The following is a 25926-nucleotide window of genomic DNA, read 5'->3' on the forward strand; positions in this document are numbered from 1 at the left end:
CATAGCATCTGCCTATTCACAGCAGTCTGCAATTTTATTCCTGTACAAAAACAGGCCATGCAAAACTTGTGGGCTAAAAAAGTGGAAAGCCAAATTGATCTTCATTTTTTCAGTGTTTTCTCGGTTCACGTGCACACGAGTTATCTTCGGCATTGCTTTGAGTGTGACTTGACACTTGTCTTGATTGTGGGCTATGTTGACGGGCCATATGTCCACATGCCCTTCAGATGTTTTTTAACCTGCCTTGATGAAACCGTTGTGGGTGTATTTCACCAAGTGTGGGAAATCTGCGGAGAAAAAAAGAAGCTTATCATCTCCGCAAAGATGAGCTTCTCATGGTTTGATAGCTTTCGAAGTTGCTCAGATGCCAAATTTGCGCCATATCACGCGATTCCATGACTCGCCATCACATGCGACGTAGTCAACTTCGGATTTTTCAGCAAGCAGCTTGGCCTCCAAAAAAATCTTTGAAAGCAAGGGTACACTAACATTGCCTCTGGAAGCAAATACTCTAAGAAGCTGGTTGCATGACCCTGAAAGTAGCTGGAACGTTATAACCAGACCATGGTCACATGTAACTGTCTTTTGAGCCTAGGGTGTGAAGGAGCCAAGATCAACGAAGCCGTCCACTTTGCCGGAGCCCCTTGAAACACAGAATTTTTCCGCAAGCTTCATTTCATCGGTAATTAGGCCACCATGGCACTCAAATTCAGGAATTTTCTGAGTTTTCCTCTTTATGCCAGACAGCACTGTGGCATTAAACCCAAACATGCTCTCATATTTCTTCGTGCACTTCTTGAGGCAGGTGCGGCCAGGTAGCACAAGTATCTTTCTTTACGCGCATGCTAATACATTCTAACACCCACTCTGAGTTGTAGCGCATACCTTTAACAGATTTGCGGCTTCCGGCCGCAAAGCATTGCATTGTTGCCACTCTGTTTCTGTGCAAGCTCTTCGATCTTCTTCCCCAGAGAACTTTCTTCTATTTCTTCCTTGTCTTGATTCATTTGTGCAATGGTTTGATCCAAGCTTTTTACCTCTGCTTTGAGACGGCGCACTGCTTCGGATCTTGCCCTTAGTTTCTTTACATGATCATAACTGACTTTTCGCTTCTTTTCCCGACATCTTTGTTAATGAGAAGCCTTCGCAAATAACTTGTAGCAACATAGCATAGTGGGCGAGTTGGTATTGCATCTTTAAGGAACGAAACAGCGCAACTAAAACGAAGGACCAAGAAAAAGAGAGACACAAACACGCGCTGACTTACAACTGACTGTTTTAATCGGAAAACCACATATAAATATAAACCACATATCTCTAATCGCTGCGTCACAGGCTCACGTCGTCATCGCAAACCACTAACATAAAAAGAAAGGAAAAACCATTGGCGAAAGGTAAGCACCTACAGGCTCCCACGCTTTTCCAACAGATATATCTCGCGCTTAGACAAGGCTATCGAAGTGCTGCTCACACATGAGTCACCTTCTGTGCAGATATGATACGCCTCTACTACTTCCCGTACCAGTTGTTCTTTATGGCGATACAGCACAACAGTGTTGTCAAAGTACGGAGTGCATAGGCAGGATTTGCAATGTGCAGCCAGTTTTGACGAACCGGAGCCACGCAGAGAATTCGCGTGTTCCAAAAGGCGTTCGTTGAGGCACCTGCCTGTTTGACCCACGTAGAAATGGCCGCACGAGAACGGAATCCTGTAAACGACTCCAACTCTGCACTGCACAAACTGAGTGGCATGACGGACTCCGCACCCTTCTGTGGCGTTGCCGTTTTCTTTCTTGCGTTTCACTGACGCCGGAACCTTGCTCAGCTTATTAGGCGCTGAAAACAGGACCTTGCCCCCAAACTTCGCCGCTATCTTCTTCCATCTGTGAGACAGCCGATGCACATATGGGACTACCACCCCTTTGTTCTTACTTCATGTCATTTTCAGCTACTTTTTCTTTCTTTGTTTTCATTTTCAAGAGTAGCCTGTTGCACGTTGACACCAACACCTCTTCCGGAAAACCTGCTGCTCTGCAACGAGACCATTGTGTGTCAAAGCTTGAACCAACTTCATGCAAGCATGACTTCTTAATTGCCGCTCCAAAGCACGCCAAGGCGATCCCGTTCTTGACCAGCTTGGAATGATTTGAATCAAAATCAAGAAGTGGCTTTTGCGTTCTTGGTGCGTAACGCCAACATACATGGTTCCTTTGAAACTTGAAGTTGACATCCAAAAACTGCAGGCGTTCTTCAGAAGGCATTTCATAGGTAAACCTTAGTTCAGGCGCCGTGCTTGAAAATACCTTCATGATGTTATTGACCACTTCAGGGCTTGCTTCCGTTGGTAGTGCCACAAGATAGTCATCCACGTATCTAAGGATGCTAGAGGTGCAATCCTTGAGTTCTTTCTCCAGTGCCCTGTCCACTGCGCTTAAATATATACTGCTCAAAACAGGTGCTACGCTTGAGCCGATGCATATGCCGGACCGCTGGACGTATGTGTCTCCTCCCCACGACACCAATGTACTCTGCAGATACACGCTCAATAGCTCCATAAAAGAATCAACTGATATTCCGCATTCCATCACAAAACGACTCTCGTCGTTGTCTTCTGTGACACATTCCTTGACATGTTTCATGAGAGTCGGATGTGGCAGCGAGTAATAAAGATCTTCTATGTCGATGCTGAACGCGGATACAACGCAAAAAAAAAAAAAACTTCGCAAATACTTGCTGGCGACGCATCGCATCTCAATGTCGTGCAAAGCACCTGTATGGCACAGACCTGCGTTCCTTTTGGTCATGTTGGAACAGCTGACATGCGAGAACTCCGTCAGTTGCCCCGCTCCTGAGCAAACAAGCATGCTGTCAACCGCCTGCAGCAGAGACGCTGGGTCACATTTGTCGCCTATCGCTGCGAGTTACACGCCTCGGACGAACACCCGATGCTTGACAGCGTCGTTCTCGTCAGGAAAATAAACAAGCTTTTCAGCATGGAGGATACCTATCTTCGGCCCTGGCAAGCACAGCTGTACGACACCAGTAGCGGCTTTTTGCAAAACAAAAAAAAAACATGCTTTCCCCATTTATCCGAAGGGACGGGGACGTTTCTGGCATCCAAAATACTTGGGAGTTTCGAGTCGGCAGAAGCGGATAATTCTGCTGACATGTCGTTCGGTGTCTCAACTAATCGCCACCTCTTCAGAGCAGGTGCTATTTGAGGGTCCACTTGTTCTTCGGGTTTCCTCTCCTTGGGCTTGGGCTTGGGGAGGGCACGTTGGGGAAGATCGTGGGAATGGCATCCGGCTGAAGGACCGGCCTGCTTCACTGTCTCGCCTTGTATCTTGTGTTCGAGGCGGCCTAACACAAGCACTGGATCAAAATGAAGCTCGCACACAGCAGCACTCCGTTCGAGTAGCTTGTAGGCTCTCGGTATAATCCTCTGCCACTTCTGAAAAAGCTCCTTGCCCTTCGGCGCAAAGACAGCTTTTCTTTGCACGATTTGTACCCTGTAGTGCAACCGGGCACAAAACACGGCTTTGACGTCTGCTCATTTTTAGCATGTTAGAGAAAGCGTAAAACCAGCGGAAACCACTAAGCTGAGACAAAACGCGCTGAAAACGTGCGCATGTCAGCGTTCCATGCGCTCAGCTTGACGTATGGATGGATGGATGGATGTATAAGTGCGTCTCCTTTGAAACGGGGTGGTGGCAATTGCCACCACGCTCAGATTTTCTTTCTTTATTATTTTTTTTGTTTACTGTGTTGGCAATTCTCATTAAGATTCGCCATCATATTTACCTACGGTTTCCTACAGTTCTAACCTTATGCCACATCTCTGCTTTTCAGCCACCAATCCTCCAATCGCTTTTTGCTAACTGCCACTGCAGATTTATTTACATGACCATTGTTATTTTTAAACCCTAGGGCCTCAGGAAGAGTGACTGTGCCTGCATCGACATCCGGATGGATACCATCACATTTGAGTATGAGGTGTTCTTTTGTTTCCACAGATCTACCACGCACTGCACATGTGTCATCTTCTTCGTTAAATTTCTTTTTGTAGCTGCGCGTTCTAAGACACCCTGACCTAGCTTCAAAAGACGTGTAAACGACGGTGAGCGCCACCTCGCGGATCCATCGAGAGGCTGCGACAAGAGTTCCCATAGGAGCCGCTTGGGGGAAATCTCACTTCTGTACTCTGTGCTTTATGGTTTATGTGGGGTTAGCGTCCCAAAGCCACTCAAGCTATGAGAGACGCACTTCGGTATTCCAGTCAGTGTACTCTTGACGTTTCGAGCACCGGGATGCAATACAAGCTCTGCGTTCACTGAAAGAAAAACTCTTAAAATCTTTTTTTTCCCAGTTTCTAACGCAACCTTCGCAGGATTTAACATATTTTGGGGCATCCTATAATGCGAATTTCCGGTTTGCAAAATAAACAAACTAACCTTTTCATACGTACAAGACTGCTTTGTCACTCCCTTCACGCAGTGGGCTTCGGCAACAGACCCTTTTTTGATCAATTTACTGCTTGTGGTTAGAAATTAATATTGAATGCCGAGCATTTGAACTCCGAGTGCATTTTTTGGCGGCCATTATACAGGCCCGAATTGTAACCCAGTCTAATTTAATCCGCGACAAGCAGTATCCCCAATTCACCTAAAGGTACGTGCTCCTATCCTCAGCACCGCCAGAGTCCTTTGCGACAGAAAAAAAATAGGTGTATGTTTCGACTTCACCGCGTTGCCATTCTCACGCTGCTTTGAAGCAGTACGTGAAGACACAAGTCTAGAGTAGCCGCGTAGACACTTGACTGCAGAAACAGCGCGACGCGGGCAGGATAGCAGCGCCCGCTGTCAGCCTAGATTACGTTTAACGAAGCTTCCATAACGTATGCTTGCGCTTCCTGCTTTTTTCGCCACTGCTTTAGAGATCGGTCCATGCATGAGTGTGTAGCATCTAGGTCAGAAAGCCAAGTGCTTACGGGGGAAGAATGTGGCACCCACGGTCACGTCGCAGGTCCTGTCAGCTGTGAGCCCAGTTTTAGAGAGCAGTACTGCGGTGCAGAGAAGTGCGGCGAGGGGCTGGTTCGTACGACATTCTAAGAACAATAAATAACTGGTCAAGAAAGAACGGGACCCGCCCTTTTGTTCCCGTCCTTTTTTGGACTCGTCCCTTTTGTGCAGTTATTGTTCTTAGACTGTGGTAAAGGTTCAGTTTTAAGCTAGCCACCTTTCACTGCACGCTGAGTCGGCAGGCCGTAGCCCGCAGGTGATTTCATCGCTCATCCCTTTGCCGTGGTGCCACATTCGCTTACGTACCACATCAACGACTCTGATTTGCTGCCTTCTTTAAGGGGTTAAATGGTCAGTGCAAATTCAGAGAGTTATTCATTGCGAAACCGCCTCAGCAAAACGTGAATGAAGAAACAAATAAGCTCAGCGATCGTTCTTGCCCCTGACGCACGTTCACAAAAAATACGCAAAGCAAATGATGTCATTAGATAGCAGCTGGAGAAGTTCAAACGAGGGCGGAAGACCTGCGATGTTCGCGAAAACGTGGTCGAATTCTCAGGTGTGTTTGTGCGATAGTAGAAAAGCGTTACGTAATCGCTACTAGCTCGTAAAAACATTTTGTGCTATTAAACAGCATCCTTGTAAAACCAATGAATGGAGTGGTGTACAAGCGGCAAGCTCGGACAACGGTATACAAAGATGCAAAAAGAGGCATTGTGTTGTCCACAAGCAAATTTTATCACATACGTGACTGCCGGCAACACGACGACACCCGCCCCCGCCTCTAAAGCCCCACATTTTCGGCCAACCTCCGCGGCTGCTGCTCTTCGCCGCCTGATATCAATTACGCAAGCCGATAAAGCGAAAGCACGAACTGATGGGCAAGTTGGTTATGCATGGTTTGATGGAAACAGCCCAAGGTCGAAGGCCGAAGAAGAGAGCGGAAGAAAGAAGTGTTTTCCGTTTCCTCCCTTTTTCCGCTCTCTTCTTTGGCCTTGGGCCTTGCGCTCTTTCAATGATACCGATAAAGCGAGTACCCGCCAGAGGGTACAACTGTTGCTTGCCTCAGTCCGGCCTGACGAGCCCCGCCCACTGCGGTCGCGGTAAGGGATAGCCGCCGAGCACTCTGCAGGTACACGCGTAAGACAAATGGCATTTCCCACCAGGGGCGCAGCGAGAGGGTGAAACCTCCGGCGGAGTGGGGCGGCAGGAACCGCTGTCGAGGCCGAGCGACGGTGGAACGGTTCGGCCCCCTTTCCCTTCGTTTTGTTTTAATCAGCTGCGCAGAGGCGCCGACATGCTCACCCAGCCAGTTTTATCCCCGCGGTTTTTTTCCCCACAGCCCCGCGTTCCTCCTCATCCGCGCTGTCTGTCCCGCTTAAAAAATTTTTCACCTTTTTTCATCGGCTAACGTAGAGGCAACCCCGCTCCTACCCCAGCATCTTTTCCAAATTTGGCTATTTTATCTTCCTCCACACTCAATGCTGAAGCTGCTGTAATTTTTATTATGTTCATCTGTGCAGCAGTGTCCTGTTTTGGGTTTTTCTTTTCTTTTTTCCCTCAAGCCGCTTATCCAGGCCGTTGAGCCCTCACCCTCACCAGAAGTCCCCAAACGCAGCGACACTCGATCGGCTCTTCCGGGCGCTGGGGCCAGAATGCGGGTCAGGGCAGTGCGGCGTGCTGTTGGACGCACGTCGCACCTTTTGCTTATTCCCGTATTCTTGGCGCTTTCCGCGGCGCAGCCTCTTCGCCCTCTGCCATGCGGCAGACACGCAGCGCCCGACTGCGTTCACCACAGAGCCGTTCGTGCCGCGCTGCATGTAACTGTTCCCTCTGGCCATCTGTATGGCTATCTGTTTGCGCACTGTAAAAAAATGCGACGCGCAACCACCTTGCCATCCCTTGTTCGATACGACGGTCACTTTGCATCGACACCGCAATGACCTGACAAGGCAAATCGTGGAAGCCTTGGAGATAGTTAATTAAAAGACTAGCGCATAAAACTAGGACAAAGACAGAGAAGGAGACAGGACGAGCGCTAAACAAACCAACTATGTCAAACCAACTAGCCCAGCTTTCCGCCTTGATTGCCTTGGAGATAGCTCGGGCAAGCTGATACATGTGTCGGTAGGCCGTCTGTTGGATTATCAAGGAAAGAGCTTGATATCTTGGCTCAGCACGTGGGTTGGCTGTTTCTGTTGTTTATTCCCTCCCGCTAATATAGAAGCGTGTATATGCTCCTTTCCGCAAAAAACGCTGCCTTTCCCTCCCGCTAATATAGAAGCGTGTATATGCTCCTTTCCGCAATAAACGCTGCCTTGAAAGTTAGCGCTTGTCCTGCTCCGTCGTCGTCGTCGTGTTTTTGTGCCTGCGCAATGTGTTTCTTCAGTTACGATCTATTACCAACACGCCCAAGCCTGTTCACTTCTGAATATATAGCACTTCAGCGCTTTGCACAGGTAGACTCCGGTTTATGAGTTCGCCAGTCAAAGATAATGTTTTGCCTGTTACGGGGGATCAACAGCTGGCGTCCGCATTTGTGCTGGGAGGGACGCGAGCGTGTTTGCATTTTGCCTGAATGAAAATGCAGCAGCCGTGGCTGTATCCGCTCCTGCGACCTAAACGTCATCGCCACTAAACCATCACGGCGGTTACAAGTCAGTGTCCAAGGACAGCGTTGACTCTGTTGTGAGCTGTCCCTTTAACTCATTTTTTTTCTATCGCTTACGTAATGCAGTGTTTCAATTGTACTCTTTGAATGACTCACAAGGCGGACAAACGCTGCAGTTATCAATAAGCTGCAATTCCAATGACAAAGGAACTGGGAATTCTTCTTGTTTGTCCGACTTGTTTGTTTTTCCTTTAGTCTATTAACAACCACTCTGCACTCGGCTCCCGAAAAGTTTAACAAAGAGGTGGAGCGATATAATATAGGGCCACTGGCGTAGAGGAAGCGAAAGTGTAATTTAGTAGGTTAAGCTGCTGATATATCTTATGATAATGTTAGTTCTAGTTCTCTCTTTTTGTCCGATATTCAAATGGTCGAATCAATAATAGAGGGCAGTTGAATCGACCAATTCGACGCAATTGAGACGACAAATTGGGCTCATTATTTGGCAATTAACCGAGTGTCTAAGAGGAACGTTACGTATAAAATATATTCTCGCTCACCGGGACCATGTAGCAAATACACCTTGGTATTGCTGCCACAGTGATGTCATGGTGGACAAAAACTACAGCACCTATTTTTTAAACAGATACAATAAGAGAGGAGGTGGCGTACTGCTAAACGTGAAGAAGAGCCTGAATTGCAACTTGCATGAAGAGTTTTCTTTTGTCAATGAACACATTGAATGCTTGGCTGCTGTTAGCTCCAAACACTTTTTTGCTGTCATCTACCGCCCTCCTGATGGCAATATAAATAGCTTCTTTTCTTGCTTAGAAAGGCTCCTTTGTTATACAAATGAAAATGGCCTGACACTGGTTTTGGGAGGGGTTTATAATATTGATTTGTTAAGCCAATCACCAGTGCAACGTCACTTCCAAACTATGCTCTCTTCAAATGGGTTCTACAATTTAATGGAAACGGCAACCCGCATAACAATAAGCACGAGCACATTGATCGACCTCTTTATAACAAATCTTCCAACCCATGAGACTTTAGAAGGCGTATGCGCTGAAACCATAAGCGATCACCTACCCATTTTTATGTTCACTAGGCTACCTGTAATGAACTCTGATACCAAAGATGAGGTTCGGTTTACAAAGCAGAACATCAACAAAAGAACGTTAGACAATTTTCGGGGGAAATTAATGGAGCTAAACTGGAATCCTGTTTACAGAATAAACTCGACAAATGAAGCCTACAACGAATTTCTATAGCTCTTTACTTTCGCCTACTATCAGTCTTTCCCGGTGGTTTTCACTTTTGTACTCGAGGAAAAATGCGTAAGCCGGCACTGATTTCTGCGCTGATCTCAGAGGCTACGTTACACCGCCATTCAATGCGAAGCACTGCCAGCCAGTCTTTGCTAGCAACGACGTCACGGAATTGAATCGAGTGGAGGGATGTTTTTTGAATACAGTTTTCCCTCCGACAAATATTTTCACCGAGAACAATAAGAGAAAAAGGACTGCGGTTATTTATTATGCGTGGCGCAGTGAACTATTCCGTAGGAATTTCGACTAGAATCGGCTCCTTCCCGTGCACGTAGATTTCAGTACGTGGACGCTTCCGCATTGCGCTTCCACCGAAGTGCGGCCGCTGGGGCCGGGATCGATCCGAGCTGGCGGTCGGTTTGGGCGCTGGACCACTGCGGCGGATTCAGGATACGGTTTGGAAAGGCTGAAACAGAGCCTGACCAACTTACGGATAGTTTAGCGCTATTGCAATAAAAAGTAAACACACCAATGCTATAATCAAGGCGCAGATAGTTTCAAGCGCATGCGCACGCAATACATTCCCGAGAGTGTTACAAAGATTAAGATATTTTGCTCCTTGAGATTAGTTACGTCTCTGAATGATTTTATTTAACGTACTTCCTGTTATACACCGCTGCAAAACAGATACCGCAGCGTACTTATTGATGCTTCGTGCAGATATTTTATAGCATACATATACACATATGTACGCAGCTTACCGTACATATTGTTTCCTTGTCGTTACCTTAACACGGCGTGCATACAGGCTCCAGGCTAACTTTTTACCTCCAACAAAAGGTGCGCCATAAACTGCTGATATTTGCGTTTGAGACGCTGAAAAAGAAGGCACGTAAACAGCCTGCCATCAACGCGACCCGGAAGTGCTTGTACGTCGCTGCTTTACAGTGGCGTCTATGCCTCTACGAAAATATGCTTTTAGAGAAGTAGCAAGCTGAGAGGTGATGCTGACTCAACTGCATGCGGTTGAGTATTTTCTTTCATTTCATTAGTTCACTCCTAGTACCTCCTTTCAGCCTTCCCGCGTATTAGCTATAAAACGCCCCTTATTGTCGTGAGGTCACAACTGGCGGAGCCGCACAGCGCACCAAGGCACGGCCGGAGACAAGCGCGACACGTGTGGCTTCCCTTTCCGTCATGACAAATCAATATCCCAAACTGTCGCGTTAGTTGCATCTGCTTTAAACGTACAGGGTGCTAAGCAAAGCATTGCGGAAGCCCGCAAGATAGCAAGCAGATTACTGTAGCCGCTTTGTGTTTGCAGGAATTCACGCGCATGCCCTTGCCATCAAGAGAGCTCACCAGTGATGTTGAAGGAAACAAAAAAAAAATCTGTTTTAGACACTCAGCTTTTTCTCTGGAACCTTGCCTCTAGCTCCACCAGCATAATCCTAACCTGACTAACATCTATTTTAAAATTAAACTATGTACGAATACGCAACCATTTCAATGCACAATAATCCTCTCAGCAGCCAACCCGTTACCGTGGCAGAGGTCGGGCTGGATTGCAGATAACCCCCCTCACCCCCCCACCCGCCCCCTTTTATTTAAGTTGGCGGATAAGATTGATAAGCTTGCGGGGATAAGATGGCCCCAGCTGGCGCAGAACCAAAGGATTACCAGGGTAGAAATTTGGGCAAGTCGCTACTGATCCATTACATAATCTTTCCATTTAATCCAAAGGATTAATTGTAGAGATATGGGAGAGGTCTTTGTCCTACACTGAGCGTAGTCAGGCTGATAACGATCTAACTGCAGTCTTTGTTTCTACTTTCTTACTCTGTTGGTCAGATATAATGTAAGCGGTTTTGTTGTATTTAAGGCGGTCAGTTTACGACAGCCATGTGTGCAACATCTGTTGCCGTTCACTTTCCTTTTTTTTCATTATAAGGTTCAAGCAGTTAAATTGTCATGACAGTGAAGCTTTGGCTCTAAAGGCCGATTATGGGAATTGAAATTGAAATTTAGCCTTCCATATGCTCAGTAGGTGTCTCTTCGAACCTGGTGCCCGACTTCATTTGAAGGCCACAACAAAACAAGAGCAATGAGAAATAAAATGAAAAACTCTCCCAGTAAAAGCAACGCGACCTTTCTTCGGGAGCTCATGTTCTACAGCACACAGTCGAACAATGTCGAGCCACACGACCGCGTTAAGCAGCTCGTGTCAGAGAAAATGCGGCGTCGTCGATCGTCAGGAAAAATCCCCATAGAAGAAATCTATCGGGGAGGTGGGCCGCCTTGGTCGCGTAAGCCTGCGGCGTCGTCTAAGCCTGCTCATCGGATTGTGAGCAAACTGCGCACCGGGGCAGCTAAAAGAACGATTGGTCGCTAGAGGCTGCTCGGTAAGCCCAACCAGGGTCTAACAAGTGCCACCGATGGCAGCGCCTGCCATCGGCAGGGCCGTGACGCATAACTTTACCGCAGCACTACTGTGCCATGAGTGGTATGAGGACTCCAAGGTATCTATCTAGAGTGTAGAATGCCCAGTTCTACTTGTATTCCATTAGGCTATCGCGTTGCGCCCTTCAGGCGGAGCTGAAGTGTCCCCTCTAACTCTTCCTATTCTGTAAAACGTCATACTTCCTATCTCAGTTTTGAACCTTGAGGACATATTCGTAATCTCATTCTAGGAGGCATTACGCTCATCCCTGCTGACTACTTTGGATTTCCTGAATGCTCAGCTTGGTGTTCCACTCGCCTCCTTTTCACTATCCGTCCAAAAAAGCCCGCATGAATAACGACGGCCTCTCTTGTTTCTCTCCGCTAATGGATCCGCCTTCATTACGGTTTGCTAATTACTTTCATTCGCTCTTTTTGCATATTCTCTTTGGTCTTCTGTTCCAAGCTTTCCCGCCGGTCGTCACCCCTGCTTGATCTTTTTCTGTCGGAACATATGTGTGGCATTCATGCATATATACTGGTCCTTGACTCCTGGTGAAGAAACGGCATATAATAAAGGTAGTAAGACTGCTCTCGGAATAGGGCTCTATGGGTGTGGCAGATTCAGGACTTTCTCTTCGCTATTGTACGAAGAGAATTGCAGAGAAGCGTTGAACAAACCGGTGAATTCGAGAGAAAAGAATGACGAAGCCGCTCCGCATTCAGTGACCATTTGTGCATGGCGGCGTTCTTGGGCACGCCTTGTTTTTCCCCAACCACCAAATTCCTGGCAGGCGCTGTACTCGGGTGTCTCAGTCGAAGCACTCTCGTTGCCTTCCAGCGCTGTGGACTGCATTGCGTGAGCACAGGATTACCAGCACGTGAGCTGCGAAGAAGTTCTCAGGGGCTACGGAGCAGAGTTTGCTCTCTGTAATTGTCGAAGCTTTCTTTCTGTAGAAAGGCGCTGCTATTGAAACGAAGTGTCTTTAACTATGTCGCTTTAAAGCGATGGCGCCAAGAACGAAATGCGTGCTCTCGGAAATATGTGAGTCATCATCTATTTCACTTAAAAATTTTACTTGATTGAGACATGAGTTTTCGCTCAGATGTTTGGTTAAGTTGCTCGGGTTCTATTTAGGAGGATAGGAGGTTCACGCATGCCACCTCCCCATGAGCGTTCGAAGAATATTTGCTGAATGAATAGGAATGGAATGGGCGCAATTTAAAGCAAAAAGCCCTCTCCCACACCTAGCAACACAAAGTGTTAACTATGTGTTCAAAAACATACATAAATAAACAGCGGAAAAGAACAGCTCCAGTTGACGCGAAATGTCACACAAAATATCCAGTGCTCTTTTCAAGCACCGATGCACTGTGGCTCCAGAAGAGGGCAAATTCGGGCTGGTTGGTACGTGTTTTACGAATTGGAAAACAGCGCAATCAAAGACGAGACACAAGAGAACGACAAAACAGCAGCGCTGGTGTTTTGTCGTTCTCTTGTGTCTCGTCTTTGATTGCGCTGTTTTTCCAATTCGTAAAACACTGTGGCTCTTTCGTTGTTGGCCCTGGAATATCATTTACAAACATACGGGTGCAAACGACCTGAAAAAAGTGCCTTAGCTGCTTTCAGCCACGCCTAATGATTTATACGTCATTTTCTGCGCGTCTATTTATATGTTTTGTTTTTCTTCCACTTCTGGAAATTCTAATTTTGCCACCATCTGTTGGCGACAACAGTGCCCCCGCAACGGCTTCCTTGGCCGCGCGTGAACGGCGTGTTTCTTCTTTCCTCTCTTTTGGATGGATGGATGGATGGATGATAATGGCTTTCTTTACCCTTTGTATCGGGCGGTAGCTTTCGCTACCTAACCTTTACTTCCCCCATTGTTAATTTATTTTTATTTTCCCTTTCTTTCACTTTCGCATCGACACGCAGGGTTGTATGCAGGCTCCTCTGCAGCATTTGGGGATACCATGCAAGCGCTCCTGCGACGAGGGCACATACCCGCAGACACTGGCTGTACATGAAGACGTGCCACGGGTTAGCTGCGCACAACTAAGCACAGTATAGACGATCAACGGCCGCTTCATTTCTCTCAGCTCAGCGACACATTTAGGGAACCAAGTATTCGGACCTTTGTCAGACTTTCACAACTACGTGGCATCGTTGTACGCTGCAGCGAATAATCCGGGAGGAAAATGGCGCAAAAAAAACGTGGACAAAAGAGACAAACACGACAGGACCAGGCGCTGGACCTGTCGTGTTTGTCTCTTTTGTCCACGTTTTTTTTTGCGCCGTTTTCCTCCTGAGTCATGAACCAACTAGCCCAAATTAGAGTTCTTCTTGAGAATAATCCACTTAGGCGGCCTACAAGAGAGAGAGAGAGAGATTTATCCGCGCAAGACTAGAGGTGGATAGGGCATGCGAATAAGAAAAAAAATTAAAAAAAGGAACCTACATACCTCACAAGACACACATGAGGACCGACTAATGACCATGCAGTGCACATGCAATTGCAGGGCATCGCAAAGGTCTGCGCACATAAATTTGAGAAACGAGCTTCACGTGAATCGCACGTGCAGTTATGGAAGCCTATTTCATAAAGAAAAGAGGAGATGCATGTATCAGTGATTCTTCGGTTGTACTTCAATATTAAATATTGTATTCAATAGTGAGGTAGCCTTTCTCTAAAAGATGATGTAAGTTCAGGCCTTGGTGTGCTACTGATTGCCACATGATGTATCCTCTCACTGCGCATGCTCGAAGTGCATTCTTTTTTCCTTCAAATATGTGCTGTGTCCTTTGAATCAAAATCAGTTGTAAGTTTGCGCTCGTCCCGTACCACTGTCTTGTGTGTGTTTCGCGCAACTGCCATGTGTGAACGATACGCATGCGTTCGTCGTGGCACAATGGATGCGAGTGTGCACTGTTATCCTGCACCTTATGAAACAGTTCATTCGCGAATGAGATTGTCCGCAAAGTTTCGGTGTCGAGGCTGATGAGAGAGTTGCAGGCAGCAGGCGGCACCAGACCTGCAGTTACTGCCGGCAATTACTGCTGCCCATAAAAAAAAAAGCTAAAAAGATCACCATTCGGGGCACAGTTCTGCGTCCACCATGTGTCGCGTGAAGACCAAGAAATCGAAAGTGTCGACTTCGCAGCGGTCCATGCGATCAGTCCAGAAACGACGATGGACGCCTTTTTTCTCCTTCCGATCCCAAAAATGTCAGTCCCAGTGACGGGCTGTTTCCCCGCTTCAAACGACCGGCGTTACGCACAGAGGGCGTCATTTTTTTACACCATCCACGGAGTGCGCATCTTGAACGAAAGCGTGGAGCCACCGTGCCATGATGCCGTTGCTTGGATCCCGCCGACTGTCCGCAGCTGGAGAGGTAGCGGGAGGAAATAAACTCTGAGGGAAGACACTGCCGCTTTGAATTGCAGATCCGCAGGCCTCTAAGGAGCCGAAAAAAGCGTTTGCCTGGGACTGCATTGCGCGGCAAGTTTAGTGGTTATTGAGGAAAAGAAATGGCGCAGTAACTGCCTTACTTCTCGCTCTGAGAGGAAGGGAAGAAGGTGGGAGTGAAAGAAAAAGTTGTGCCGTAGTTCCGGAATAATTGGAGCCATTTTGGTGTCTTTAACGTGCAACGACATCGACCAGCATACGGGCGCCTTTCGCGTTTCGCCGCCCCCCATGACCTGGCTGCGGCGGCCGAGTTCAAACCCTGGTACTCCGGCTCAGTAACAAATTGTGGTTATATTTGCGTAGTTGAGCTAAATGTGAATTGGGTGCGCTAGCGCTTCGGTTTTCATTTCAGTTCCGGTGTTCGAATCCATTATTCACGGATCGAAGTTGTTAATGCCCCTGTGATGTGCAGGTTGGCTTCGCGGAAGACAAACAAGAACAGGAGAGGGACACAGGACGAGCGCGGACTGGAAACTGAAACGGAAGCAGAATTACGAACCCGAGGAACTGAATGCGCATCCCCAGCTAACCACTGGTTAAGACGAGGGGTCAGGAAAAGGACAATCTCAACCAAGATAATGTGGGCCTAAACGACGAGATAAAATTGCACGGAAAGTAAGAGGAAGCACCTCTTCCAACTTCAAGCAGCAAAACCCAAGAAATTACGCAGCATTTAGAAACATAGGTTCCTTTCGCAAAATGACTCGCTCCAGTTTTTTTTATCTAAGAGTTTTGTTTAACACGAGAAGCCACATATGTTGGGCCTATAGGCCACATACAATGAAAACCCCTTTACCTTACCATTCCTCACATTCAAAACTTGTGAAGCGTGGAATCGCCTCCCTGACATTTAGATCCGCGCTGTCCAAGTCGTGTGATCACCAAGTGGAATCGGGTTTCGGACATCAGGTCGAACGCCTCAAGAATGCTGGCTATCCTTTTTCGTTGCTGACGACTGTAGCGGAAGGCCTGTCTAAGCAGCTACGTAAGCAAGAAAACAGAGGACCTGTTTCTAGCACTGCCATGGAACCCAGGCAGAAAAAGAAATATGTGGCGGTGCCCTACGTTCACTGCGTGTCGCGTAACCTAAAGAGGATAGCTAGCAGGGTGCGACGGCTCCTTGCGACGACGTCAGTCCTGTCTTTTGTGTGCCTTTCGTGTCCTCGTTTCCTGCGCCATTACCAGTTTTTTTTCTTTCAACATGAACCAACTCGCCCAAACTAGAGTTTTACTTGACACGTCCAGACGCACAGAGGAAGACTGGCCAGAACGTGCGCTCTGAGCACGCTTTGGTCGCCAGTGCCTCTGAGTGGCTCTCAGTGATGACGTCACACTGTCTGCAATTTGATATTTCGCTTTTTTTTTTTAACGGTAGCTGCCTTTGGCTCTATATGCACTGATGTGAAACAATTTTACATTCCGTTACTTCAATACTAATTATTTTACGCCATTGGGCATTCAATCTCTCATAATTAGTCTAACTCTGCAGTGTCGTGATGGCGAACAGGTTTTGTGCTTCCGGTTGCTGATGTCTGGAGAGGGTCTTATGCTTCGCATAAAATGAGTCGGGATTGATTCGGCACTCTCCCTGTGTAGCGTATCTCTTCACAAAACGGATTGATGCTGTAGCAAGTGCATTGCGCAGTTGATCAGTCGACATTGGTTTTCCCGCCAACCCTAAGCGATAAACACAGCTTCGCTCATTTTGGCGAGCAGTAAACTAATGTGATAGGAAAGCTTCACCAGGTTCGGGGTTAAGCCACACAAAACACGCGGAAACAAAGCACCAAGCTATGCGACCACTGGCTTCCAAAACAATGGTTTTGGTAAACGCGAAATTATATTAACAGAGAGTAAAGCGGACGTTCAGGTGTGAACGGAAAAAAAGAGATCTCTATCGACATAAATAAAACGAAGTGGCCAAGCGGGAAAATAAGGTAGAAACAGTTATGACCTGTAACCTTTTGTCCGGGCGAGCAAGAATGACTTCTTCGTAAACCTCCTCCACTCTATGAGAATGCCTGGTATAAGGTTCGTTTGGGACTTGATTGTAGCATGGGACACAAGCTACACGGTGCACAGCGCCCGTTCTCGACGGTAAGGCTCGTCATCCCAGAAAAAGTTTCCTGTGCATTTACGGATCCATTGGGGAAAAAAGAGGGACACACACAGCATAGCGCCAGCCAAGACACACAATTGCCTGAGTTGTCGTCGCTTTCGCCAATGAAAGAAAAAAAAACATACCTCAAGTTTACGGATGTAATAAGGGGAAGCATGCGACCTGCATTTCCGACATTCAAGAGTTAAGCACAATATCTGGATTCATCATAGCCGTAAAAATGAACATTTCTCCCGCTGAAGTTGATTATCTGGGCTGGACAAATCCGATGCGCCTAATAGTGCGTGGTGAAGAAGTACTATCAGCAACGAATGAAACAAGAAAACTGAGGTGGCAACACAAAAACACCAACGTATTAGCTCCTGTATTGGAAATACAAGCACGGTTGAATGACACTTCTAAAGAAGAGTCTTCATGCCTTCGAAATTGAAATAGCAGGAGCTAGTATACAGCTTCCCCTGGCTAAGAGCTGCGCATTTTCCAGAGCGTGGTTCAATTGTCTTGTTCGCGTTTCATTTCTTGCTGATAGTACATTATCTGGACCTCACACTATTAGTCGCAACGGATTTTTCCAGACAAGATAATCAACTTCAGCGCGAGAAATGTGCGTTTTTGCGGCTTGAAGAATCCAGACATTGTGCTTGACTCTTGAATGTCGGAAATGCAGGTGTGTTTGTTTTTCGTATGGTGCAGATAAGCTACTTCTTTCGGTTCGATCCCGGCCGCGGAGGTTGGATTTCTTTGGAGGAGAAATTCTAGAGGCCCGCGTACTGTACGATGTCAGTGCACGTAAAAGAACCCCCGGTGGTCGAAAGTAAACGGAGCCCTTCACAACGGCGTCCCTTATAGCTTTTGGGACGTTAAACCCCATAAACCAACCAACTTCTTCTTTCGCATGTTGAAGTTTTTAACATAATCCTTAAACTCCAGCAATCGCCGAAACTTGTTGTTTGTTTCTTTATTGAGGTTTAACGTCCCAAAGCGACTAAGGCTATGAGAGACGCCGTGGTGAAGGGCTCCGGAAATTTCGACCACCTGGGGTTCTTTAACGCGCACTGACATCGCACAGTACACGGGCCTCTAGAATTTCGTCTCCATCGAAATTCGGCCGCCGCGGTCGGGATCGAACCCGCGTTCGATCCCGACCCGCGTTCGAGCCGAGCGCCGTAACCACTGAGCCACCGCGGCGGGGCTCGCCGAAACTTGCACTAACCAGTCTAATACGAATGTATTTCTTCATTGTTGTTGTGTTTTTTTTTACTTTCGCGAACTTTGATCTATTAAGGACGTTACATTTTTGGAGCATCTTTGAAGAGTTGTGACTCGCGAGCCGCAATAATTTATGAATGTATTGGACCTGATTTTCTCTGCGAAAATTCCAGCTGCACTCGTTTGCCCAGGAAGCTCGTCAAATTGTCGAAAATTCGTTTCTTGGAATTTCCTCGAGCGCACGCACGCTGACGCCACATGCGACCTCGTTTAGTTTTAGAATAGGGGGCCCCAACGCTTGGGGGCCCCAAGGAAATAGCGGGCCCCAGCGCTACGTACGAGTGCGCCGGTGATTTTTAGAATAGGGGTCTCCCCTACGCAGCGGAGCCAGGCTTGCGTTTATCGACTGCAGCGTCACTACGGCAAACCAAAAAGATACTCTTAAAAAAGATTTTCAAATATGCGTTCATTTCTTTGTCAGAAACTGTTCTTATTGCAGACATACGATTTAAGAGTAAAAATTATAAGTGTATGTTTTTACTGAGGCGGGAAACTCCATTCCAACGTCCCACCAAGTCGTCTCTACGGCAACCAAACGATGCGTACTCGCTAAGCCTAGCAGCTTTGTAAACACAGAAGCAATCTGAAAATATACCGCATTTCATCGCTAAAACTTTGTGGTGAGGGCATCATCCGACAAAGCGACAGCTTCGTGCGCCTTTCGTTTGCCGTGAACTTAATACACAGAGTAGCGGCGACAACGAATCGGTGGTGAAGCGAGAGGCCCCGCTTCGACGGGCGCCGCCATGTTGCCTGTACGTAGAGCGGCGTTGGGGCGCACGCCTGTTTTAACCTCGCGCGCTCTCTGACGTCAAACGACGCATACTCGCTAAGCCTAGCAGCAATGTAAACACAGAAGCAATCTGAAAATCTAGGGTGTTTTATCGCTAAAATTTTGTGGTTGAGGCAAGTTCAGACAAAGCGAAAGCTTCGTGCGCATTTAGTTTGCCGTGAACGTGGGGCACAGCGCAGCGACAACAACGAATCGGTGGTGTAGTGAGAGGCTCCGGTTCGACGGGCGCCGCCATGTTGCCTGAACGTAGAGCAGCGTTGGGACGCACGCTATTTTGGCGAAATAGCGTTCGCCGCTAGCGCTAACCCAAGACGCAGGGCGGGGCTTGCGTTCTGCGCATGCGCACTTCGACGCCCCAAACTTCTTGGGGGCCCCAAAGCTTGGGGCCCCCTATTCTAAAACTCCCTAATGTTGCACATGGCGACGCAGAACACGCACCGTCCGTTCATATTCTTGCCGCTCTTGCAAATGGCGCCCTGTACTCGGTCGGTAAAGCATGCAGCGTACGAGTCTTCCTGCACCTTCCCGGCTAACACCAGGAAGAGCAGCTTGCAACGCTGTGCGGCACAACCAGTGCACGTGGACATGGGGCGACATGAAAGGCGCAGTATACAAAAATGGAAGGTGCGGGAAGAGCGGCTGACAGATTCAGGTCAAGAGGCAAGCCTCGTAGGATAAAACGTGTGTGAGCAGGAGAGTTGCACTGGTGGAGAAAAGAAATATAAAGAAGGTGCCAAGAACCCAGCGAGGGACACAAGGAGAGAAAGCAGCGTAAAGAACCCCACAGTAAAATGGTCTCCCGGATCGTCGGAGTCTAAAATAATGTAATCGTAAAAGTCGGCTCCGTCTATCAAGTGCATAAATTTCAAGAAAGAAGCGGAGTTGCTACAGCGTTTCGCCTTCCAGAAGACCCGTGGCAAAGGGCACCTTTTTCCTTCTCGGTCCTGAAAAATCGGGACGGTCTATTTTGCTGTCACATATCCTGCACACGTACGTGCCACTCTAGCTTGAAGACTGTGCCCTACTTCTCTTCTCATCCGTCCACGGTGTCAGCTGGGCGACGGAGCCAGTGACGAAGGGCGACGAGCGTCGAAACAGAATGAAGTTGGCTGTATTTGTCAGATTTGATAGGCACCCCTAAACGTGGTCGCGCATGGAAGGACCTAGGGCTGAAAGGAGAGGCGTAAACGTCTGCCCCATCTGCTTTCTTTTTGGGTGCGTGCGCCTGTGTTTGTGTGTTCGCCGCATTTTCTGTTTTAATAGTTACCAGATCTAACTTGTAACATTTCGTCCCTCAAAGCGCTACCCAAAAGACGTCGTCGGTTTCTGTCGGTGTAATTATCGGCTTGTTGAAAACAGCGCGCAAAAAACAAGGACAGGACGGACTCGCACTGGCAAACAAGTGATCGTTTTATTCGAGCACTTTGTAATATACAGGAAGAAAGAAAGATGGCGAGAAACGTACATGAGCGACACTAAAACATATCACACAATCACCACTTCTTGAAAAGATAAAGTGGCTAAATGCGACGGGTGAAAGGAATAAAAACAATGCAAAATACAGCCCAAGGCACTGCTAGGTTTCAAGGTACTGGATTTCTTCTTTTTTCAGCGATATCGAAGGTGCATTGACACATGTGTCTCCTTGACGCATCCCGAGTACTTGAGATATCTCCCTTGAGCGCGCATCTCTGTACGTTCATATCGTTTTAGTCTTGTTAATGAATGGTTCGCAGCGTTCCCATTTGCGACAATGAATTATCCGTCCTCGTTTTTTGTGCGCTGTTTCCCGCAAGTTATGCACCAACAACCCCAACAGCAAGCTTCATTACTATAAATATCGGCGCACGCTTGAAAATATACCTGCTATCAAAGTTATGAGGCAGCTGACTTACCGTGTTCGCATAAATAAATATTAAAGCAGAGCGGCAACCTAAGTTAACCTAAGGTCACCGGAGTTTACTAATGAAGGCAGGGGAGACAACAGAATAGTTCTCGACTGCGTCCATCCCTTGCACCGGAGCTCGTCGTGATGTCTCGTGTTCTAAACTGCTTTGGGCATTCGGAAGGAAATTGAAGGATGTGGAAATTACCTCTATTCAATTCCATTCTCTGTGCATTTTTTTTTTAAATAATTCTCCACCAGATGCCGCGTCGACTGAAGGGGTCTCCAAAGTCCATGCCGAGCGCTGAGTCACCGACATTTTCCGCGTACGAAGTTGATGCGCGGCATTTTCCTCGCCTCGGCGACTCGACGCTGAAAACACTCCTGTGCGCTTCTGGTCAAGTTCTGAACGCATTTCCTAAAAGTCATAAGAATTGCAGGACTCACAGAAAAGAAAGGGTGGCGTATGCCCAGGAGCGCTACCAATACGACCGCGGAGTGTCCCCAAGGCACGTTGGACGTCTTATCTGCACACCGAAGCCCTTGAAATATCTCTACTGCATGGCTGTCCGCCAATGCGTATCTAGGAGGCGACCAATGCATCACGCTAAAAGCAGGGCACGGACAATGAAGCATTTCTATTACTCACCCCTTTGACTCGAACACTGCCACACACCGATCATCTGTTGAGTAGAGCCTATCGGGCCAGTTGGCCCATTATAGATGCAAGGGAAGAACTCCGCAAACCAGACACGGACGGCGAAGCGGCACACCCGTGCGTCTTTGCCTCTTCGCCCTCTGTGTCTAGTTCGCGCATTTCTTTCTTTGCAGTTCTTGTCGCCAGGATTTATTTTTTTATTTGAAATACTGCGGACCATGCATGGTCCTAGCAGGAGGGGCACATTCAAACACTTTTCAATACAAAAAATGACAAGCATATGCATAGAGAAAAAAATAATAAGTCAGACAATCAATCAGAATTGAACATATAGACAGGCATCGCATCGCAACACAAAACAAACAAACTCATGAAATAAAGAGATGACATTCCAACTCTGCTACAAAATTGCTGGACCGAAAAATATGAGAAGGTAATGCATTCCATTCGGATACAGTTCTAGGGAAGTAACTATTTTTAAATGTGTTTGTGCGGGCAGAAATTGGTGGCAGTGAGTGTTCCTGCGTATGCCTGGTTCTTCTTGTAAAATGAGCTTTGACGCAATTAGGCAACTTCATTTTTATTTTTCCTTGCAGGCAGTGATGAAGCAAGATGAGGCGACTAACCTTCCTTCGGGATTCTAGGGTGTGAATGTTGTGTTGCTTCATAAGCGTAGATGGGGAATCGTGTCTTCTATATTTTCCAAATATAAATCGCACAGCTTTTCTTTGCACACGCTCGAGTTGTATGATATCTTTTTTATTATGGGGGTCCCATACAACCGCCGCGTACTCAAGTTTAGCTCTTACGCAGTTGTTATAGGCAAGACACTTAGTACTGGCAGGAGCATTCCTAAGTTTTCGCTTAAGAAACCACAGTTTGCGAAGTGCAGCAGCAGAAGTTTCTGATATGTGTTTTGACCAAGTTAATTTATTTGTAAACGTAACCCCTAAGTATTTATATGAGCCCACCTCTAAGATATTATTGTTGTTAAGCTTATATGTAAAGGAACACGGGGATTGCCAAATAACCGCTCGTCAGAGCTGGCCTTAAAAATAAAAATATATGAAAATTGAAAAGGAAAGCTATCCAATCAAGTAAAAGAAATCGCTTTTTTATAGTGGCCTAGAAAAATGCATTAGCACAAATGCTTTGCTTTTTCGCTGTTTGGCACCTGTCGACCACCTCTGTTGTGTCTGCCACCCACCCTTCCTTTCTGCGCCAGTCAGCACACGACGACCGGCGAAAGCGGAAGAACGCTTCTGCAAAAGGAGAATCGCAGCCTGTTAGGAATGGCAGCTCCGAGCCTGGCCACCACGGTTGGGACTGGAGCATCTCAGCCTGCTGCCTCTGTTGCGCAGAGCTAAGCGGAGAAAAGGTCGAGGCGACAGTGAGTCAACGGAAGTTTATGTACAGTATGTACGTACAAGGGCTTTACATGACAGGCACAAGGGCCGAGAGCACAAACGGCGATGCCCTGCGGAGCTCGTCTCTCTGGCGTGATGGCTCGTCTGCTACCGGTCTGCTGCTCCGACTGTTGTTGCGACCGAGAGAAGCATGAAAAGGAAAGGACACGGGATCAGGTCACGCCACTGGCCACCGTTCGAATTGGACGAATGGTCGACAGGAGCTCGGCCGTTGAAAGTTTGCAGCCTGGAAAGGGCTGCTTGAGAAGCGTCGTAAGAGTATCGAGCCGACGCTAGTGAGGAGGAGGAGGAAGGGTCTGCGCTGGCGAGCCAGGATGGCTCTTGTTGCAAGCCGCGACATGTCGGCGAATCCGGGCTTGCTTTGCGCAATGGCGGGTGCACGGTGCTTGTTTCCAGAGGCCAGCGGAATGCGTGCTCAAGCGCAACAGCACCCTCGCCGCCACAAAATGCGCCACAAACACGAGCTGCTTCCGCGTGGCTCGGTTGCGTGGCGCGCTCATCCACAGCCAGGGTGTCGAACCGGAACCGAACCTGAACCCGAAACCGGAACCGAACCCGAATTTTCACCCGGAACAGGAGCCGAACCGAACCCATATTTTTTTCGCCATCTTGGAACTGAACCCGAACCGGAACGATTCAAAGGAACCACTCCGAACCGGTTCGGGACTCGGTTCAGCCCCACTTTCTTCCAACTAGGCACACATTTTTTTTTTTTTCAGACAAAAAGAGATAGCCTAGCGCGTAGGTTTACCCATCCGAAGCTGTCTGCGCTAGAAAGTGCGGAAATGGCACCCAGTATAGGCGACAACAGAATTGAATGAGTTGTGGTGTCTGTAAAGAAACCTAATTGACGCTTCTGCAATGTATTGGCACCAATTATAAAGCATTTATTTATTTATTTATTTATTTATTTATTTATTTATTTATTTATTTATTCGCATGGCCGGAGCATTACAGAGAGAAGTAGGTAGTAATAAGAAATATACAAGACCAATATTGGTACAGCAGAATTAGATTATATAATCGCTAACAACATTCTTAAGTAACTCGGGAGTTTGTAACGCATGCAATGGAAGCGGGAGGGTGGTTCCATTCCTTAGCTGTATTGGGGAGGAATGTGAACAAATGAAAGTTGGTGCGACTGCTTAACCCTTCAACCTTGAACTGATGGTCGCTGAGGGCAAAAATATATGAAGGCGGCAGATGTAGCGAGTCTCTGAGATGAGGGTTATAAAAGTAGATTTTGTGAAACAGATGTAAACATAAACATAAATAGATATAGACATAAACAGACATTGTACGTCAGGTTTGTATAAAATCTTCAGTTATTACTTCTCCCCCTTTACATGTTTGTGTATGGTCGCAATCAAATTGTTAGCACTGATCTAACTCAATAAAGGTCTATAGACACCAATTTTTCGCTTGCGTGTTTCATTCCTTAACGATGCTTTCGACATTGGTGCTCATGAAGCACTCCGTGGTATTCGCCTACTACCAACAAATAAATTATATTTGAATTTCTTCTTGACGCTGTTCTGGTTTTATCAACAGAGCAATGGGTCTGACGTGTAGTGGAATTCAGGTTACATTAGGCACGAGAAAAACGGCAATAAAACTGCATTAGTAATATGTAGTTTGTTGTAATACTAGCCTATAAAGCACTCTGGTTTAAGTGCAGTAGTGACTCAAAACAACGTGTCAGCACTTATATCACAGTTTTCCTGCGCCTCACGTGACCTAAAGTTCAACTACACGTTATAGCATCGTTCGGTTGATGAAACCGAGACCGAAACAGCATGAGAAAATAAATTCTTTTCTGAATTATTCAGCCGCCGTAGGCGAATACTACACGGTGATACACGTATTCTATTATCTAGTGCATCATTTGGAAGAATAAAACACGCACAATAAAATTCGTTGTGCATAGTACTTTAAACACCTATTGAGAATAATTTCCCGTTCTTTGCGTCATTTACCACAAATTTATGAAACGTTAGCACAACGACCCAACAACGTTGTGGTGATAGATTTTGAGGAAAGGAAATGGCGCAGTAGTAGTCTCACTTCTCGATGGACACCTCAATGGGAGTCAAAGAAGAAAGAGAGAATAGGGTGCCGTAGTGGAGAGCTCCGGCATAATTTGGACCAACTATACTCCGTTTCATACATAGCTGTCAACGCGGCCAAAGGTACGGAAATAGTCCGCTGCAAAAAACAAGCAAAATGTATCCGTCCGCCTCGCGTCGTGGCTGAGTGGTACGAAGCGCGCGCCTGTGTGTTCATTTTACAAAGGGCCAAGGTTCGACTCCCGGCTCGGGTGTTTTCTTTTATTACTTTTTTATTTTTCTTAAAAAATTCATTAGGTAGAAACTCGAAACTGTGAAACTAAAATTCCTACTTTGAAAAACACAGCGCTGTTTACTTGTCTCGAAGGGAAAAGGCAGTGTAGTGTACGGCATGCATACGATGTAACTTGAGTCGGATGGCGTTGACTGCAAAGCTGTCATATTTAACACTGCGAGAGCTAGATATGGTCACCTTGCTAGGTCGTTTTTGCGGTGATCTTATTCCAGTAGTGAGACCTTCCTTCTTGAACCTCGCAACTGTCCGAGGGCTCACCCCGGTCATCTCGCCCACAGTTTCGAGAACTTCACGCATAATCTCTTCCGGTAAGCGCTTCCTTACGCTAGAGTAAACGTTGACAATAACCTGCTTGCAGTCGTTCGAAATTTTCGGAGACTTCAGCTTGGAGAACTGGCGAGTAGGCGATAGCGGTGCCATTTTCGCATACTCGGAAACCGAAAGACGAAAGCAGACGACATTGCCGGCCGGCCTAGCTGCGAAAACCTGATACAGGAGGAGCCGAAAAAAAACCCCAGAAAACTAAGGCACTCTGTTTGGAGAACATTAAAGAAAAAGCAATCTTTTTGCAAAATAAAACACCATTATCAATATACTGCAATATCAACCAA

The 25926-nt window shown here is 47.1% G+C and overlaps 1 protein-coding gene and 1 pseudogene across 5 annotated transcripts in view; one reads left to right on the forward strand and one right to left on the reverse strand.

Annotated features, from left to right (window-relative positions):
* LOC149326706 (ryanodine receptor-like) overlaps positions 1–25926 on the forward strand; it is a 542398-nt gene that overhangs the window by 31730 nt on the left and 484742 nt on the right. The gene's annotated exons all lie outside the window — the stretch shown is intronic.
* LOC149326707 (uncharacterized) lies at positions 592–3554 on the reverse strand (annotated as a pseudogene).

This window comes from Amblyomma mixtum, chromosome 10 (assembly GCF_055824585.1).
Source record: "Amblyomma mixtum isolate Tamu chromosome 10, ASM5582458v1, whole genome shotgun sequence".
Lineage (NCBI taxonomy): Eukaryota > Metazoa > Arthropoda > Arachnida > Ixodida > Ixodidae > Amblyomma > Amblyomma mixtum.